The sequence below is a fragment of the Cupressus sempervirens genome, chromosome 3 (assembly GCF_028749045.1).
Source record: "Cupressus sempervirens isolate cs-2001-9-10 chromosome 3, ASM2874904v1, whole genome shotgun sequence".
Taxonomy (NCBI): Eukaryota; Viridiplantae; Streptophyta; class Pinopsida; order Cupressales; family Cupressaceae; genus Cupressus; species Cupressus sempervirens.
The window spans coordinates 1091435471-1091454874 of NC_143120.1; positions in this window are offsets into that span (position 1 = coordinate 1091435471).

Below are 19404 nucleotides of genomic sequence, written 5' to 3' on the forward strand. Positions count from 1 at the left end.
TTTTAGGCCTGTGTCTCCAATGGTTACCAAATTTGGCTTCATGAGTTCTTGTCATGCTTGGGAGTTATCTCTATTCAACTTAGGAATTTCCCTTCTATTAGACATCTTGATCTTTAGCTTAGGTCCTTTAAACCTTATCCACAAGCACCAAAAGCTCTGATACTTATTATTCAAAATGAAAGGAGTAATTGAGAGGGGAGGGGTGAATCAATTACTACAAAAACAAATCCAAAGTCCCTTTTAAGATGCCAACACAATATACAACCAAATTCTGCTATAACTCAGTTAACACTAAATATTCTACTATAATTGAACTAACATAGATAGTTGTGAGAATTTGGTATAGCTTTGATATCAAAGTCTCACATGGTATCAGAGCCATAGGAGTTTCATTGCATAGCCATTGAAGATTTTTTTTTTGTAGGTCAAGATTGGAGCTTGTTGGTGCAAATCAGATGTTGGCATCACATTTAAAAGGTCAAAAAACCCCCAAATCAATTCTTGTTTCATCAAAATTAGACATCTGAGGTGAAATCTAGAGTCATTTAATTTTTGAAGGTGTGACAATGGTGATTCAGGAAAAATAATTATAGAGGTGATTTTCAAACAACGATATCTCCCTCATACAAACTCCTTTTTTTGAGTTTTTTTTTTTTGTTTTGGGGTAGAATTTCATGATCTACACATTGGTACAGAGGTTGTTGTGATCTCAGTTCTTGAATTTTTTTGAAAATTGCCAATCTCAATTTTTACAACTTTAGAGGCTTCGTTCAGGCCCATATGGACACATATTCAGTGCTATTTTTTTTTGAAAGTGCATAATTTTTGTCTACTTTCTAGATATAGTATCAGTTTGAAGTAATTTTGGGTAGACATAGTAGTTTCAGATATTGGTCATTTTTGGCCTATTTTTGTACTTGTAATTAATTTAGATCCTTGGGAGATCTGGTGTCTTATGTACTTGAGTCCACTATAGCTTCATTTTTTTTGTTGTAACCATCAAAACTAGAAGTCCAGTTTGGTCTATTTTGACAAGTAGCCAATTGTACATGCACTATATATAAAGTGCCAAAAGCATCACCTTTGGGGGGGATTCTTTGATTGAGTTAAAGGGGGGTGTGTCTTGTGCTCTTGTGTCTCTCTTTCTCTCTTGTTCTCTTTTAAATTTTTGCATCATGGGTTCACCTAAAACTCCACTTTTAACTTCACACAATTATACTACATGGAAAGATATGTATGGAGTAGACTAATAGAAAAAGGTTTAAATCTATATTTTGATGGTAGAATTATAAAACCCATTGATGTTGATGCACAGGTTGATTGAAGTTTTTTAGACAAATAGGCTTTAGGAATTATTAGGACTTGTGTTCATAGAGATCTCTTCTTTCACATTTCTAGCTTTAAGGATGCCAAGGGTTCTTGGGACAAACTTGAAGGGTTATATGGTAAGGTGGATGAGGAAAAGGGATTCCAAATTGAGGATGATCTACTTCTCTTGGATCCTACGAATTTTGACACAATTCAAGATTATATCAACAAAGCCAATGAGTTGAGAGCACTACTTAAGGATTGTAGTAATCCCATGAAGGATGATAGATTGATTCATCACATCTTGAAGAGGCTACCTTTAGAATATGCATCTTTTGTTTCAAGTTACAACACTCACAAGTTGACCATGGGAAATGCCTTCACTAAGCCTTCATTTGATGCATTTGCAAAAATGTTGATGTTGGAACAATCTGAGTTGATAGATATGGGAATTCTCAAGTCATCAAAGTCTAAAGCATTGGTGGCTAGTAATAAGAGCCAAAAAAATTCAAGGTGGAAAATTTTTTACCATCAACAAGAAAAAGTAGTGGAAGCCAAAATCATAGTCAGAGACACAAAAATCTTCTTCCTCACAACAAGGAAATTATTCTTCTAACAAGAAGGGAAACAACAACAAGAAGGATAAACTATTTTGTGCATATTGCAAGAAACCAAATCATGATGAGCATCATTATAAGACTAAGAGAATAGATGATTTGGAAAACTTACTTAGGAAGAACAAATTCAATGTGCCAAATGCTTCCAAGGATTCAAATTCATCCACTTCAAAGGGAAAAGGGCAAGCACTTATGGAAAGTTCAGGTTCTTCAGGGGAATGGATTCTTGACTCAGGTGCCTCACATCATATGGGTTCTTCAAAAAGACACTTTTCTTTATTGGAGCAATATAGGGTACCTCACATCTTTATAGGCTTTGATACCATGTGAGAATTTGGTATTAGAGCTATATAGAATGCCCATGATATAACTCAATATAGAATGCCCATCAGTGATAGATGCTCCAAGGTTAATGTAGAAGTTGATACATGATTGCTGAATTATATTCCTCCCCTTAGGAAGAAACAATGTCATAGGTACATATGAGATGCTTCCCCAAAGTGTAGAAAGAATTCTGAAGAGGAATGGTGTCTTGGAAAATTTCTCAACTATCCCTGTGTCGATACTAACAGTCACCCCTTCCAACACTGTTGAAAAGAACAATTCTGGTTCTAGCATCAAGGGATGACTACTTGACAGACATTTTAGGTTTGTTGTGGAGTCCTCTTATAGTAGATTTGGGAGACAATATTGATGATATACAACTTCTCTTTGATGAAGATGATCCTTCTTTAGTTGTTGTGAGGGAACACTATGACCATCTTGTCTATTCTTTACATGATCAATCTTACAAGGTTGATATGATTGTGGATCCTTATGTACAACAGTTACAGGAGCTCTTTTTATCATTTGAAGAGATAATTGGTTCTTTGGGATATTCTACATCCATCCTTACTAGATCCAAAATTGTTCTTTTCAATAGTGTTGGAAGGGGTGATCGTTAGTATTCATATAGGGATAGTTGAGCAATTTCTAGAGACACCATTCATCTTCAAGATTATTTCTACACATTGGGGAAGCATCTCATATGTACCTATGACTTTGTTTCTTCCTAAGGGGAGGAATATTATTTAACAATCATGGATTAGTGTCTACATTAATCTTGGAGCAACTATCATTGATTGACATTCTATATTGAGGGGGGACTACCTTGTCTCCTTTCTTCTTCTTCTACTTCTTCTCTCTTATGGGGGGGACCTTTTGCTCTTATGTGATTTTTTCCTTCTCATACTTCTCTATTGTATATACATGATGTATGTTGTAATGGGGAGGTTTTAATTACTCCATCCATCCATGCATCTTATTTTTTCATCTCTCTTTTTGGGAGAGGTTTTCTCTCTCTATCTACTTTATGAGAGCTTGCATTCTTTTTTAAATTTTGTAAATGGGTACCTAACATGGCCTAGTAGCTGAGACCTCTGTTACATTATCATCTAGCTTTTGTGAGCTTAAGTGCATTTCCCTAATTTACACTTAAGGGAGGGGGGGGTTGTTGGTGCAATTAAGTATTTACTAATTACACTTTACTTAGATCAATGCATTAGCATATTAGTTGTCATGTAGACACCTAGGAGTTTGCATATTCACATTAGTTGTCATGTAGACAACACAGTAGTTTGCAATCCAATTGACCACATGTTGTTTACTACATCTCTTTATGAGATACACCTTTGCATTCTTATCCTCTCATTGTTGCATGTGTTAGAAATAGATAATACTGAGAGGGGGGGGGGGGTTGAATCAGTATTTTCAATCTTTTTGCCCATAATTGTATATCATTAATTACTTTACCACATGCATAATAAAGTAGACCAATAATGTTGAACAATATAAACAACCATACACAAAGAGGGATCATAACACCATATTTTGTTAACTAGGAAAAACTTGGCCAAGGGAAAACCCTAGTGGGGATGAAACCAACTAGATGATTCACTATATAAAGAATCTGGTTAAGGATATTGACCCTATAATGACTCTATGAAGAATGTATACTATCTTGAGTCCTTGTTAGGAGACTAGGCCTTGTTAGAAGCCTCAAACCTATTAAGAGTTGCTTCAACTCTATTAGAAGTTGGTGGATCATATACAAATGTGTGCAAGAAGAGCCCACTACCCTAACATGCAACTATACAATAAGATCTTCAAGAAATAAGTATACATACAATTCTAAGATACTTGTTGTATTCTAAAAATCTTCTAATTGATAATTCTTCATACAAGAGTGACTAGACACAACTTAATCTACATCATATCTAGCATAACAATCCTTCACATCATATATCACAACGTCACATTCACTTGTTACTCGCATTTCACAAGATCATATCAACTTCACAATCACTAATCACACATCATTATCATCATGTTCTTAATCTCTTTCAACTTTGCAAATGAAGTTCTTTACTTATACCAACATATTGATAAATTCTTCCTTAGTTGGCACACATAATTATCATTAGAGTTGGCTCATAAAGATATAATAACCAAAACAATAAATCAAGTCATTTAACACAATTTTATGACATGCTCTATTCTGTGCTAAATCATCACTATGTTACTAGTTCCTTCATAACTCAAACTCGATTGATTGTACATACATGTGCACTGGTCTAAATCATTATTATGATGTCATGCATATTTGATTAATTGTGCAAGAGAATATTCTATTATCATCAAATTGTTATGTTGCTATAACACTGTTTGATACTTAGACAATTTTCTTTACAGATGAGCAAGACTGATCTACAAAACAAATATGTTGCCATAAATGACAACCATAACTTACCTTATTTGATTGATTGGACATATTTCCAACAATCTCCCCCTTCGGCATTGATGGCAACATTTTGGGAAAATTGGCTAAGTCCCAAACATGTTGTCATACCAATCAAAACAAGTAACCATAACATAATTAAAAAAAATGTATTCATGTTAAAAAGGTTACATCCCTTATAACTTCCTATTATGACTTATTTCTCCCCCTTATAATTATAATTAATTAAAATTTTCCATATATCTTCCCCTTTGACATCAATGACAAAGGTATCAAAAAGAGACTATCAAGATCTGGTAGCTACATCAAAATTTGGAAAAGCAATCAATGAAGTTGGTTTTTAATTGCACAAAATGTGTCTTCCAAATTTCTTTCAGTGCATCAAATACACTGATAAGCACACATAGAGCATATGCTGCCAACTTTTCTGCTTTCTAGTTTGTAGCCACAAACTTTTCATAAGAAGATTTTGCTAACAAACATTCCTCTAGTTGATTCTCTAGAAATTTTATTTGTGGGAACAAGTGTTCTCTTAGGAGAGTGAATCTCTTTAGAGCTTTTTCCTTTTTTGCTTGTAAGTCCTTGATGCTAACATGAAGTATCTATATTATGGGCTCAATGGTATCCATCTTTTGATTTTACTTCAAAAAGTTGTTAGTGACCATTTGAAGCTCAATCATCTTTTCTTTGATCTGATCATCAAATTCTTGAAGATAATTATATGCCAATTTACACATAGCATAATCTTGCTTTCCTTCCTCTATGCACTGTCTCAATGCTTTAATAATATATTCAAAGTTTCTATATCATTTCTCATATTAGTGCACATGGTATTTAGAAGTTTACCATCATGCTCTATTTGTGCTTGAATTGTAGCCACAATTGTGAGTATTGTGAACTCATCATCAAAATCTTTGCACAAAATTGCTGTGCGATGTTGAATATCTGCAAGAGTGTCAACAAGGCTTACTACTTTCTCTATTCTATTTAAAACTGAGGTCAAAGTCTTCTTAATTAACTTGACTGATTTCTTCTTCTCAAGAAATTTACTCAAATAAGATAGGAGACTTTGTGCTTCATCTTCTTCATCTGATTATGCTACAACTACTGCTTGAGTAGGTGGTGTGGATGGTGTTACTACCACTGGTGTCAAGGGTAAATTTATAGTAGCTACTTCACTGCTAGACTCAATTTTCTTCATAGAAGGTGCTTCTTCTTCCTTTGACTCATGATCCCTTTCTTCTACTTCATCTAAGGAGCTGCTATAATCTACAACATTGCCAACAATGCTAGTACCAAAATCCTTGAATGGATCCTCTGTCTTGTCAACTATCACCTTAGTGTTATCTATTTGCATAGATTCACTGCCAATGGTAATATGTGGTGAAGAAATTGGTATAGCAGCTGGTTAAAACTATGAGGAGGACTACATGTTGTAGGACTAGCTTCCTTTTTCTGCACACACTTCTTAGGTGTCTGGCTTGCCTCCTCTGGCTGTGCACTTTCTTTGGGCATCTGGCTTGCCTCCTCTACCTGTACACTTTCTCTAGGCATCTGGCTTGCCTCCTTTTCTTGTGCACTTTCTCTAGGCATCTGGCTTGCCTCCTTTGCTTGCACACTTATCTTAGGCATAATAGAGATGTATGAAACTATAGCTTTTTGAGTTTCCTTATTAAATTCTTCATAATTTACTCCCATGAGGAGAATGGATCTCTTCTTTTGTCTCAGCAATGGTGCTATACCTTTCAAAATTTCTATTGTTTCTTCATCATTATTTACAAAACATAACTTTGTCACCATATTCATTCTTATTTGTTTATCTTCTTCTACAACTCTGCTCTTTCTATTTCTCAATCTATTATACAAGTCTTCAGGTATCTAACCTCTTATACTATCAAATCTCTTATCTTTAAGAATCATGTTTCTAACTACATCATTTTCTAGCTATCTCCTATCCATATTATTATAAAAATCATAGTATTTATTCAACTATACAAAATTATTGTCATTAATGATTTGCATGTTTATATTTTCTACCTTTGGCTTCCATGCTTTTGCCCTGTTGATGTCTTTGCTTCTTGATCAACTGGTTCAACTAGTTTGTCACCAGTGTCTTCTTCTGATTTAGATTTGCTAATCTGCAAGGTTATTCTCTTTTTTCTTGGGCCACTTGTAGTCTATTTCATTCTTCTTTTAGGAAGTATTTTTTTCCTCTCAGGCTTTGTAGGCTTCCTTTCAGCTGATGTTTCTTTAGTCTTCACTGAGTTCCTTGGGGTTTTCTGCTATGCAATTGATGCATAAGGCACATTAGGTGTCTGTGCACTATGGGTGTGGGGGTCAAAACCTTAGATTGGCCACTGGCCTTCATTTCCATAACTATCCCTTTTACTTCATCAAATTCTTTCCTAGTCATCCTAGATTCTTTCAAAATAGAATCAATTATTTTCTCCACCTTTTTCTTGGAATCCTTCATTACATGACTAGTTTTAGCTTCTCTCATTTTCTCAAAATATGTCCCCCATCTAGGACATTTAGAATCAACTTTAGAATGAAGGATTATCTGCGCATACCCCTCAATCAATTCCCCACTCATCTCATATCCCATAGGTTCAATGAATTTTACCTAAGGAATTACTTCCTCCATACATGTGAAATCTATCTTAATCATAAAACACAATTCATCCTTATACTTCTCTACTAGCATAGGAGGTATTCTATACCTTTGCTTCATTTTAGCTGGGAAGGATTTCATAATTCTATCAATATCACTCTCCCTGATTGCTTTAGGTCTTGATATATGCTCGAGTGATTAGCTGCATTGTGCACTCATTTTCATTTCAATTTGAGATTCCAGGGAACTTCTTAGTAGCATAGAAAAATATGTGTCAATAGGGATTCATATCTGAAGACTGCACTCCTTGATTTCTTGATTCTAGATATGTTGTCCAACAATTGTGTTCAGATAATATTGCACATGTTAAACTCTTTACCTCTTATTGCCAAGTAAGTTACATGAAGAAATCCTGTAGGTATTAAATCTATCCTAGATATATGATTGTACTTGTATCCCAAAATTTTACAAATGAGTCTCACTCCATCATCTTGAATGGTGTTGACTTTCATGTTTTTTCCATCAAAATATATACTGAGGTTTATCTCAACTATCTTGCGCACACTCTTAATGTTTACTGGATTGCATCCTTTACTACTTAAACCTATGACTTTGTGAATTAGGTCATTGTCAATACAAATGATAGAATATCCCAGCCATAGAAAATCATCATGTACTCTACTTAAAATTATCCTTGTCCATTTGTTGTTATCAAAATCCATGTAGAGCTTATGCTTAACTAGGTTAAGTAATTCAAGGTATCTATGTTCAGGTTTCAATAACAAGTCATTATTGCACATCTTCTCCAATTCCTTATGAATCTTTGAGTCACCTATGCTTTTAATTTTATAGTGAATATATCCTCTTATATCTTTGACATGAAGAACATTTTTTGAAACTTGCAAAAAGGCTCCAATAGGGTCATCAAGCAAAGAAACAAATGGGTGTTGCTTGAAATTGTACCTAGGTCTATTGTTACACTAAAGAGTTCTTGTCTTTCCATTCTTGAAAGATTTGTTGGATACAATTTTTAATTGATTATTGTCTTTGATGTTACACAAATGTCATATCAGTCATCAGACAGAGTCTACTGAGCTCAGATGATCAGCAAAGTAATTTATAGTGTCTAGTGAATGTTCCTGAACATTACATAGAAAAGTTAATGTCTACTGAGCTCACTCAGGCATCAAAGGATTTTGTAGTAGAAAATTAGTGTTAACTAAGCTCCCAAGGTTAATGAAGAAAATTTAATGTCTACCAAGCTCACTCGAGCATCAAAGGATTTTGTAGTAGAAAGTTAGTGTTAACCGAGCTCCCAAGGTTAATGAAGAAAAGTTAATGTCTACCGAGCTCACTTGATCATCAAAGGAAATATGGTAGAAAGTTAGCTTCTACCGAGCTCACAAGGTCAACAAAGGAAGGTTAGTGCTAACTGAGTTCACTCGGTCTCTAAAAGATTTTTGTAGGGTTTGCAGTATTTACAAAGCTTCACTTGGTTAACACTAGAAAACCATTTTGGAGCAGTGGTTACTGAGCTGGGTCGGCCAATGAAGGATTTTATTATTTTGATATTAAGTTCAATTGTTTCGTACAATAAATGTAGTCGACTGATGTAATGATTTTTTTAGTTGTTGTAACTTATATTTGAGCTGACTTAATAATGAGTGAATTATGATGAAGGATTAGATATCTTAGAGGAGTTGCAAAGTTGTATTCGATCAGTAAGGATCCAGTAAAGCAAAACATAGATCTGTAATCAACAAAAGATAAGTTGCATATCATTCAGGTCACTTCATTGTTGCTTTCTAATCATTATAACGATGAATCAAGAATCTCTTTACAGAGTTGGTTTAACAACCATTTTGTAAATCCTCTAACAAGGTGACAGTTCAGTTGAATTGTTCTAAAGACCTCTAACCAGGCCACTCCTAATAGGGTGATTAAATCCTCTAACAAGGTCACACCTAACAGTGTGTATTGTAACCTTTAATAGGGTTGGCTCCTAACAGGGCTCACTTCAGAAGAGTGAAAATTGGTGACTAGTTACTTGGTGGTTTTTCTCATATTGGCTTTCCACATTAAATTTGGTGTCTCTTGTGTTCATTTATTTAACCTTTGCATGCATATTAATAACTATGAATGCTAGATGATCAGTAACTAGTTAACCTACCGAGTTACAGTATTCCTGCACTATTTATTGAGTATGAATAGTAAGTAAGCATTATAGACATCTAAGAGATTTTTGGAATTATTTTTGTGGTAACTGATTCACCCCTCCCCTCTCAGTTACTTCATCTATATTTCCAACAATTAGTATCAGAGCTTTTGGTGCTTATAGGATAAGATTTCAAGGATCTAAGCCAAAGATCAGGATGCCTTATAAGAGGGAAATTCCAAGACTTGAGAGGGACAACTTCTTAGCATGGCAAGGGTTGATGAGACTTCATCTATCTTCTATTAGAGATACAAGACTAAAATATCTTGATGAAAGATATGCAAAACCAACTGGTACACTATCTGTCAATGATATTGTTGAAAAGAAGACCCACAACATTATGATGATAGATATATCATCTGCTCTAAGTTATGAAGAATTTGATGATATCAAGGATTGTAAATTTTCCTTTGAAATGTGGGAAAAGCTGAAAGAAATCTATGGAGGAGATGATAATGTAAGAAGAGCCAAACTAGAAAGTTTGAGAGGATAGTTTGATCAAATAAAAATGAGAGAGGATGAAAACATTGCCAAATATGTTGAAAGAGTCAAAGCATGTGTTAGTGCAATCAAAGCATCTAGAGGAGATATCAAGGAGGAGACAGTTATAAGTAAAGTTCTCAGAACATTACTACCCATTTATGCAATTAGAGTCTCTGCAATTCAAGAAAGAAGATGTGAAGCAAATCATAAGATAAATCTAGAGGCCATAGTTGGAAGATTAACTGCATTTGAACTAGACAACTTTGACAACTATGTTCCAGCTTCCAAGAACATTGAATCAGCATTTGAAGCCAAGCTTTCACTCAAGGAGAAAAGAAAAAAGAAAAAGGAATCTCAGTTAGAAAGTGAAGATGAATCAGACCAAAGTTCAGATAGTGATCTTGAGGTGATTGAAGCTCTACTAGCAAGTAAATATTCTAGAGGCAGAGGAAAATGTAAAGGTAAAGTTCCTCTAATCTATTTTTCATGTGAAGAAGTTGGTCATATTGCTACTAGGTGCCCAAACAAGTAGAACAAAGATGAGAAGAAAGGTTACAAGTACAATGACAAGAAAGACTTCAATCATTCAAGGATAAAGGTAAGAAAACATGTTTTATGGCTAAAGATTTTAATGATTCTAATGATGAAGAAGAAGATGAAATTGTCTACATTGCTATGAAAGATGAGTCTGATAATGATGAGGAAATGACACTCATTTCTCATATGAGAAAAAATGATACATGGATCATAGATAGTGGTTGTTCTCATCACATGACTGGTGATAAAACTAAGTTTGAATATTTTGAAGACTATGATGGTGGCAATGTAAGATTTGGTAACAATGAACCTTGTTGTATAAAAGGAAGAGGAAGAATCTCTCTAACCAAAGAACTTATATGTGATAATTCCTATTGGGTAGAAGGACTAAAGCATAATTTTTTGAGTGTGGCACAACTACTCAATAATGGATTCAAAGTAGAATTCATGCATAGAAAAGCAAGTCTGCTAGATGGCAAAGGAAAATTGATTGGATCAGGCACTCAAACAAAAGGTAACTTATTTTATCTTGAACTTGGTGAAGGTTCATGTTTTATTGCTCAAGTTGAAGAAAGTTGGTTATGGCATAAAAGGTTGTGTCATGTCAATTTTGATAATTTGGTGAAGATAAGAAAATTCAAGAAAGTAAGAGGCATTCCTAACATAAAGAAACCTGAGGTCGGTCTATGCAAGAATTGTCAGATTGGTAAAATGGGAAAGACTAGTTTTAAAAATAAAAATTATCAGTTTGAAGATATATTGGAAATTATGCATACTGATTTATGTGGACCCATTGGAATTGAAAGCTATACTGGAGAAAAGTTCTTCATTCTTTTTGTTGATGATTACTCAAGAATGATGACTATCATGTATCTAAGGAACAAATCAGAAGCATTTACGAAATTCAAATGGTATTTGGCCAGAGTAGAAAAGGAAACAAGGAAAATATTGAAATGCTTGAGGTCAAACAGAGGTGGAGAGTTCATTTCACATGAGTTCAATAAATTTTGCATTGAAAGAGGAATCAAAAGATAGGTATCAGCCCCTGGAACTCCTGAGCAAAATGGAATAGCTGCAAGGAGGAATAGATCTATCATGGATTGTGCAAGAACCTTAATGATTGAAAAGAGCATTGCTATCAAATACTGGAAGGAAGCTATCAACACTGAAGTTCATACCCTAAACCAAGTACAACTAAAAAAGGACTCATTCAAAACTCCCTATGAGCTATGGTATGGCTATAAACCTAATGTAAATTATCTAAAAGTATTTGGAAGTAAATGTTACATTTTGAAAGAATCTAGAAAAGGCAAATTTGATGTGAAAAGTGATGAAGGAATATTTTTGGGATACTCTTGCAAAAGTAAAGCATATAGATTTTTGAACTTGTCTACTTACAAAGTCATAGAAAGTGCACATGTGAAAGTTGATGAGTTTGCAAAAAGGACTGAAGAAGAAAGCAAAAGGGAACTTGAAGATTATAGCAGGTTCATTTTCATTAAACCTAATATAGTACCAATCAATCAAGAATCTTCTACTCTTGAGTCATCAGTAATTGAGTTACAGGAAGTTCAAACTGATCTACAACAACATGAGTTACATTTAGATGCTACTGAGCAGGTGTCTACCAAGTCTGAAGGACCTGAGCCAATATCTACCGAGCTAGAACAACTAGAACCTAAAGTTGAAGTGCAAAAGGATAACAATGAAATTCATTCAAAAGCAAAGGAACCTGTATTAGAAAAATATGCCAGGAGACATTATTCAGTAGATCAAATCATTAAAGACAAATCTGAAGGAACCATGACAAGAAGTAAGTTGAAAGGTACTTGTTTACTTGCTAATTTTGAACCTAGAAATATCAAAGATGCATTGGGAAATGATAGTTGGATTGAGGCTATGAATGAAGAGATAGAGAAGATAAAGAAAAACAAGACATGGACTCTTGTACCTAGGCCTAAAGATAAAAATGTGATTGGAACTAAGTGGATATTCAAAAACAAGTTGACTGAAGATGGTAAGGTATCAAGAAACAAAGCTAGACTAGTATGCAAAGGATATGCTCAAGAAGAAGGAATAAACCATGGAGAAAATTTTGCTCTTATTGCAAGATTGGAAGGAGTCAGAACCTTACTTGCATATGCTGCTCACAAAAGATTCAAAGTTTATCAGATGGATGTCAAGTTAGCATTCCTCAATGGTATACTGGATGAAGAGGTTTACATTGAACAACCTAAAGGTTTTGTTGATCTAAATAAAAGGAACATGGTCTGCAAATTACACAAGGCATTGTATGGTTTGAAATAAGCCCCTAGAGCATAGTATGAAAGACTGCATAACTATCTTATTCAGATTGGTTTTCAAAGAACTAATGATAACAGTAGCTTGTATATAAAGGAAGGACTAGATTATAAGATTGTCTTGGCAGAAATATTTGTAGATGATACTATTTTCATAGGGAATTATGATCTTTGCAAAGAATTTTCAGAGAAAATGAACAAGGAATTTGAAATATCTATGTTTGGTGATATCAAATTCTTTTTTGGTCTTCAAATTCAGGAGAATAAAAATGGTATCTACATCACTCAATCAAAATACATCAAGGAGATATTGAAAAATTTTGGTATAGAAGATTGTAAATCAGTTGGGACTCCTATGTGTACTGGATTAAAACTTACCAAGGAAGATGAATCAAAAGAAGAAGATCAAACCTTGTATAGATCTATGATTGGAAAGTTGTAGTATGTAGTTCATACTAGGCCAGATATTACCCTTGCAATTGGTATTGTAGCAAGATTTTTAGCAAAACCAAGAGAAAATCACATGATGGCAATCAAAAGAATAATGAGATATTTGAAAGGAACTGAAGATTATGGTTTATGGTACAAATTTGGAGGTAATCTGAATTTGAAAGTGTTTACTGATGCTGATTGGGTAGGAAATCTTGATGATAGAAAAAGTACAAGTGGAGGAGCATTCTTTCTTAGAAAGAGGTTGGTTTCTTGAATAAGCAAAAAGCTGAATTGTACATCCCAATCTATAGCAGAGGCAGAGTATGTTGCTGTAGTAGTAAACTATTCTAATATTGTTTGGTTTAAACAGTTGTTGGAAGACATGAAGGTGGAAATCAAAGAACCAATATTATGTTCTGTAATAATACAAGTGCAATCAACATATCTAAGAATCTAGTGATGCATTCCAAAACCAAGCACATTGCAATAAAATATCATTTTGTCAGAGAATTGGTGCAAGATAAGGAGATCAGATTGGAATATGTCCATACAAAGGAACAAATTGCTAACATATTCAAAAAGCCATTACTTAAGGATGAATTCTTGTATCTAAGAGGTAAGTTAGGGGTCACTCCCCTATCTGAAATTCACTAAAATGAAGTTTTAGTGATGCATCAATGCATACCAAGTTGAAGATCTATCAGTTGATGCAACATAATCAAGAAATATTACATATGAATCAGTACTAAAGTTACATTAAAATTCATTTGAGTTGTGTTTTCTCTGGCATGTGTTGTCAAAGAGGGAGAGTTTTACTATCATATATTTCTGAAATTTGTTTGAGAGGAAGAGTTTGCTATGTAATTCCTTCACAGAGGGAGATTGCTAAAAGAGGGAGAGTTTGCTAGAGAATTTTATTCTGACAGAAAAAGACTTGTTAGACTTGTTTTCAAATTTCATTCTGCTATGACATGTTGTGTTTCCATCAATGCCAAAGAGGGAGATTTTTGGATACAATTGTTAATTGAGTATTGTCTTTGATATTACATAAATTTCATATCAATCATCAGATAGAGTCTATCGAGCTCAGATGATTAGCAAAGCAATTTACAGTGTCTACTGAACGTTCTTGAACATTACACAAAAAATTTAATGTCTATCGAGCTCACTCGGGCATCAAAGGATTTTGTAGTAGAAAGTTAGTGTTAACCGAGCTCCCAAGGTTAACGAAGAAAAGTTAATGTCTATTGAGCTCACTCATGCATCAAAGTATTTTGTAGCAAAAAGTTAGTGTTAACTGAGCTCCCAAGGTTAACAAAAAAAAGTTAATGTCTACCAAGCTTACTCGGTCATCAAAGGAAATGTGGCAAAAAGTTAGCTTCTACTGAGCTCACAAGGTCAACAAAGGAAGGTCAGTGCTAATCGAGTTCACTCGGTCTCCAAAGGATTTTTGCAAGGTTTGTAGTGTTTACCAAGCTTCACTTAGTTAACACTAGAAAACCATTCTAGAGTAGTGGTTACTGAGTTGGATCGGCCAGCGAAGGATTTTATTGTTTTGATATTAAGTTCAATTGTTTCATGCAATAAATGTAGCCGACTGATGTAATGATTTTTTCAGTTGTTGTAACTTATATTTGAGCCGACTTGATAATCTGAAAGGTATATATATAGATGTTCAAGTTGTGAAATAAAAGTGTGTGTGTGTGAATATATGGATGAGGATGAAATAAGCGAATAATGAGAAAATTTTGATGAAGGATTAGATATCCTAGAGGAGCTGCAAAGTTGTATTCGATCAGTAAGGATCCAGTAAAGAAGAACATAGATCTATAATCAGAAAAAGATAAGTTGTATATCATTTAGGTCAGTTCATTGTTGCTTTCTAATCATTGTAACAATGAATCCAGAATCTCTTTACAGAGTTGGTTTAACAACCATTTTGTAAATCCTCTAACAAGGTGATAGTTCAATTGAATTTTTCTAAAGACCTCTAACCAGGCCACTCCTAACAGGGTGATTAAATCCTCTAACAGGGTCACACCTAACAGTGTGTATTGTAACCTTTAATAGGGTTGGCTCCTAACAGGGCTCACTTTAGAAGAGTGAAAATTGGTGACTAGTTACTTGGTGGTTTTTCCCATATTGGGTTTCCACGTTAAATCTGGTGTCTCTTGTGTTCATTTATTTAACCTTTGCATGCATATTAATAACTATGAATGCTAGATGATTAGTAACTACTTAACCCACCGAGTTACAATATTCTTGCACTATTTACCGAGTATCAACAGTAAGTAAGCATTATAGACATCTAAGAAATTTTTGGAATTGTTTTTGTGGTAACTGATTCACCCCTCCCCTCTTAGTTACTTCATCTATATTTCCAACAAGATTATGCTCAAAAATTTAGAAAAAACCTCAATTCCACATAATTGTAGGCCTCTTAAATTCTCCAAATCTTGCTTCAATCTCACACACAAAAATCGCACAAGAAAATAGTTTGCATCCTTTAAATCTTTCATAATCTGTACTTTACATTAAATGCATGTTTGTTGGTAGTTCAATATACTGTCTCTGTGCAACAAAGAGATTAATCTTCTTATATATCCTTATCTTGACCCTATCAGCCAATGTACACTTCACTGTAGACTTCTCTCAATGTCTACTACATACTATTAATTGCACAACCTTTGATACTTACTCTAACATTAGTTATCAATAACTAATACTCTATCTTACTGAAAGTGCTCAATTCTGGTAAGAAGAGTCACAAATAATAAGTAACTTCATTATCTTGTTAGGTACATCTTATGTAACTATATGTGAACATCCTAGTTCCTTTGCCTTAACAAATGATTTCTTTAGTTCATTTGTCTGCTCCTTTATTTCTTTCTTCAAACTATCATCATTTCTTTTGTAATTATGATTCCTATTTAGGTCTCTTCTATCCATTCTACAAAACTTCACCGTGTGTCCAAAGTTATTGCATAGCTAACATATAGGTACATTTTTTTTTTGTGCATTTAGCTAGTTGTTAGGTGCTCTGCAATTCCTTGCAATGTGTCCAAGATTGTTGCATCTGTAGCAATTTTTTCTTCTTCTTTCTCCACTTTCATTACTGTGAGATCTTCTTCTATTTTCTGCATGGTTAGTGTTCCTATATATCCTACTATTCGCATTATTTCTATCAAATTTATGTTTCTTATAATCTATTGCATAATGACCATATCCATGAAAATTATGGCAATACAACTTTGAAATAGGTTTGAAGGACTTACCTTTGCAATTGACTTTAGTGTCTCCAGGTTCATCACACCAGGCAAAAGATTCCTTTCTTTTATTGTCTATATCTTGATTAGATTCTTTATCTTTCTCAGAATGATTGATATCCTCTTTGTCCTTGGGTGTATTTTCTATCTTGCTTAGATCCTTATTGCTTTTAGGAGTATCAAGTTCTTTTCTATCAATAGATTTCTTGGTGGATTGACCAAGAAAGAATCCAAGTCTAGTCTTATCATAATTGGGTCTTTGTGTTCTTCAATCTTACCACTGCTAGTATATAATTTTTCAAGTTGCTTCTTGGTTTGTACCAACTCACCTTTTAGAATGGTGTTGTATTTTTCTAATTCTACATACTCTATCTTAAGAGATTCCAATTCAGATGTTACCTTTCTTAATTGGGATCTCAGATCTGCATTTTTAGCTTTAATTTTAGAGTCATTCTTTCCTCCATTTTTCTTAAAACTCAGCTTAAGTTCAACTATATTTAACTCATGTTTTAGGATCTCATTTTATTTCTTCAGATCTTCAATTTCATCATCATTGGTCGAATTATTAGGTCCTTTCTGTTTTAGGTCATCTATTTTGTTCTTTAATTCACCAATGTAGACTTTTGCATCCTTGTATCTGTCTTTAAGGCCATCTCTTTCATTAGTAAGGAGATCAATCTATTCAAGTGCTTCTTCAATTGTTCCATATCCATAGGGATCTTATTCAAGCTATTAAGCCTCTTCTAAATAAATGGGCTCTGATACCAATTGTTAGAAATAGATAATACTGAGAGAGGGGGGGTGAATCAATATTTTCAATCTTTTTTTCCACAATTGGATATCATTAATTACTTTACCACATGCATAAGAAAGTAAACCAATAATGTTGAACAATATAAACAACCATACACAAAGAGAGATCATAACACCATATTTTGTTATCTAGGGAAACCTTGGCCAAGGGAAAACCCCGGTGGGGGTGAAACCCACTAGATGATTCACTATATAAAGAATCTGGTTAAGGATATTGACCCTATTAGGAGTCTATGAAGAATGCATAGCATCTCAAGTCCCTGTTAGGAAACTAGGCCTTGTTAAAAGCTGAAACCCTATTAGGAGTTACTTCAACCTTGTTAGGAGTTGGTGGATCATATACAAATGCGTGCAAGAAAAGCCCACTGCCCTAAGATGCAACTATACAATAAGATCTTCAGGAAATAGGTATACATACAATTCTGAGATACTTGTATTTAAAAAATCTTCTGATTAACAATTCTTCATACAAGAGTGATTGTAAAGAACTTAATCTACATCATATCTAGCATAAAAATGCTTCACATCATATATCACAATATCACATTCACTTGTTACTCACATTTCACAAGATCATATCAACTTCGTAATCACTGGTCACACATAATTATCATTATGTACTTCATCTCTTTCAACTTCACAAATGAAGTTCTTTACTTATTCCAACATATTGATAAATTCTTCCTTAGTGGGCTCACATAATCATCATTAGATTCGGCTCATAAAGAAATAATAATTAAAATAATAAATCAAGCCATTTATGTTGGAAATCTGATTGAAAAGATCATTGTGAGAAGAATATTGAAGATTAAAGAGGGAGATTGTTGTTAAAAGAATATTTTCAATCATTATTTTATCATTGATGTCAAACCTACTATGTGTAGGAATGACATTTTCTTATAAGATCCAAGTACTATCACTTAGTTGATTGATAAAGAGGATTTAATCAACAAGATGTAACAAGAGAAACTAAGGGAAAGGTTGAGTTATGATGTTGTAGTGAAGTTCAAGTGTAGAGAAAAGTAACAGGTGCCAAGCATTAGAAAATCTTAGTAGGTGTCGTTAAACTTTAGGTGCCAAGCATCAGTAAAACGTAGTTGATGCCAAGTAACATAGTATGTATCAAGCACCAATATTTCAATAGTGCCAAGCTACTACATTATTGGAAATGTCAAAGATTTGCCGAATTTGAGCTGACAAAGTGGTTACTTTAAATTTTGTGAACTAGTTAGAGGATAAAGATGATGAGTTGGTGGCACAAAATTTTATGTAAATCATTTTTGGGCAAATTCAAAAGGATTATTCAAGAAGTTTCTAGATGGAACATAATATGGGTTAGATTCAATGAATCCTAACTAATCCATACAAATTGAAATTAAAAGAGGGATGAATTGAGTGTGGAAGGAACTGGAAGACTTCTATTTAAGAAGTCATAGACCAAGAAGAAAGATATGTTGGAGTGCCAAATTGTGAAGTGGTTAGAAGGGTGTCATGGAGAAGACATCTAGGAGAAAGAAGAATAGAGCATAGAGACTCTACTTTGATAAGTGGTCAAAGAGAGATGATTGCACTAGTACATTGAGCATGGAGACTCAAGAAGACTAAGCTTGAAATGAGGGCAAGCTATCAAAGCTATAGAGATTAAAAGCCAAGAAATGTGAAGGAGTTGAAGAGTGATCTAAAATATGGAAGTTAAGTTGTATGCTGCAATTAGGTCAAAACCCCTTATTGTTACTCTCTAGAAATTGTATCAGTTAGGTTAAAGGAAAATTCTATGGACTTAGGTTGGTCTAATAGCCATTTGTAAATCCTTTAACAGGATGACATTCCTAGTGAATATTCTAAAGTCCTCTAACTAGGCCCACTTCTAACAAGGTGGTTAAATCCTTTAACAAGGTCACATTTAACAATGTGTTGTAATTCTTTAATAGGTCAGGCCTTTCACAGGGTATCACTTCAAAAGAGTGAGAATGGAGTAACATGTTACTGGTGGTTTTTTCCAAATTGGGTTTCCATGTAAATTACTATGTTATGTGTCCATTCTTT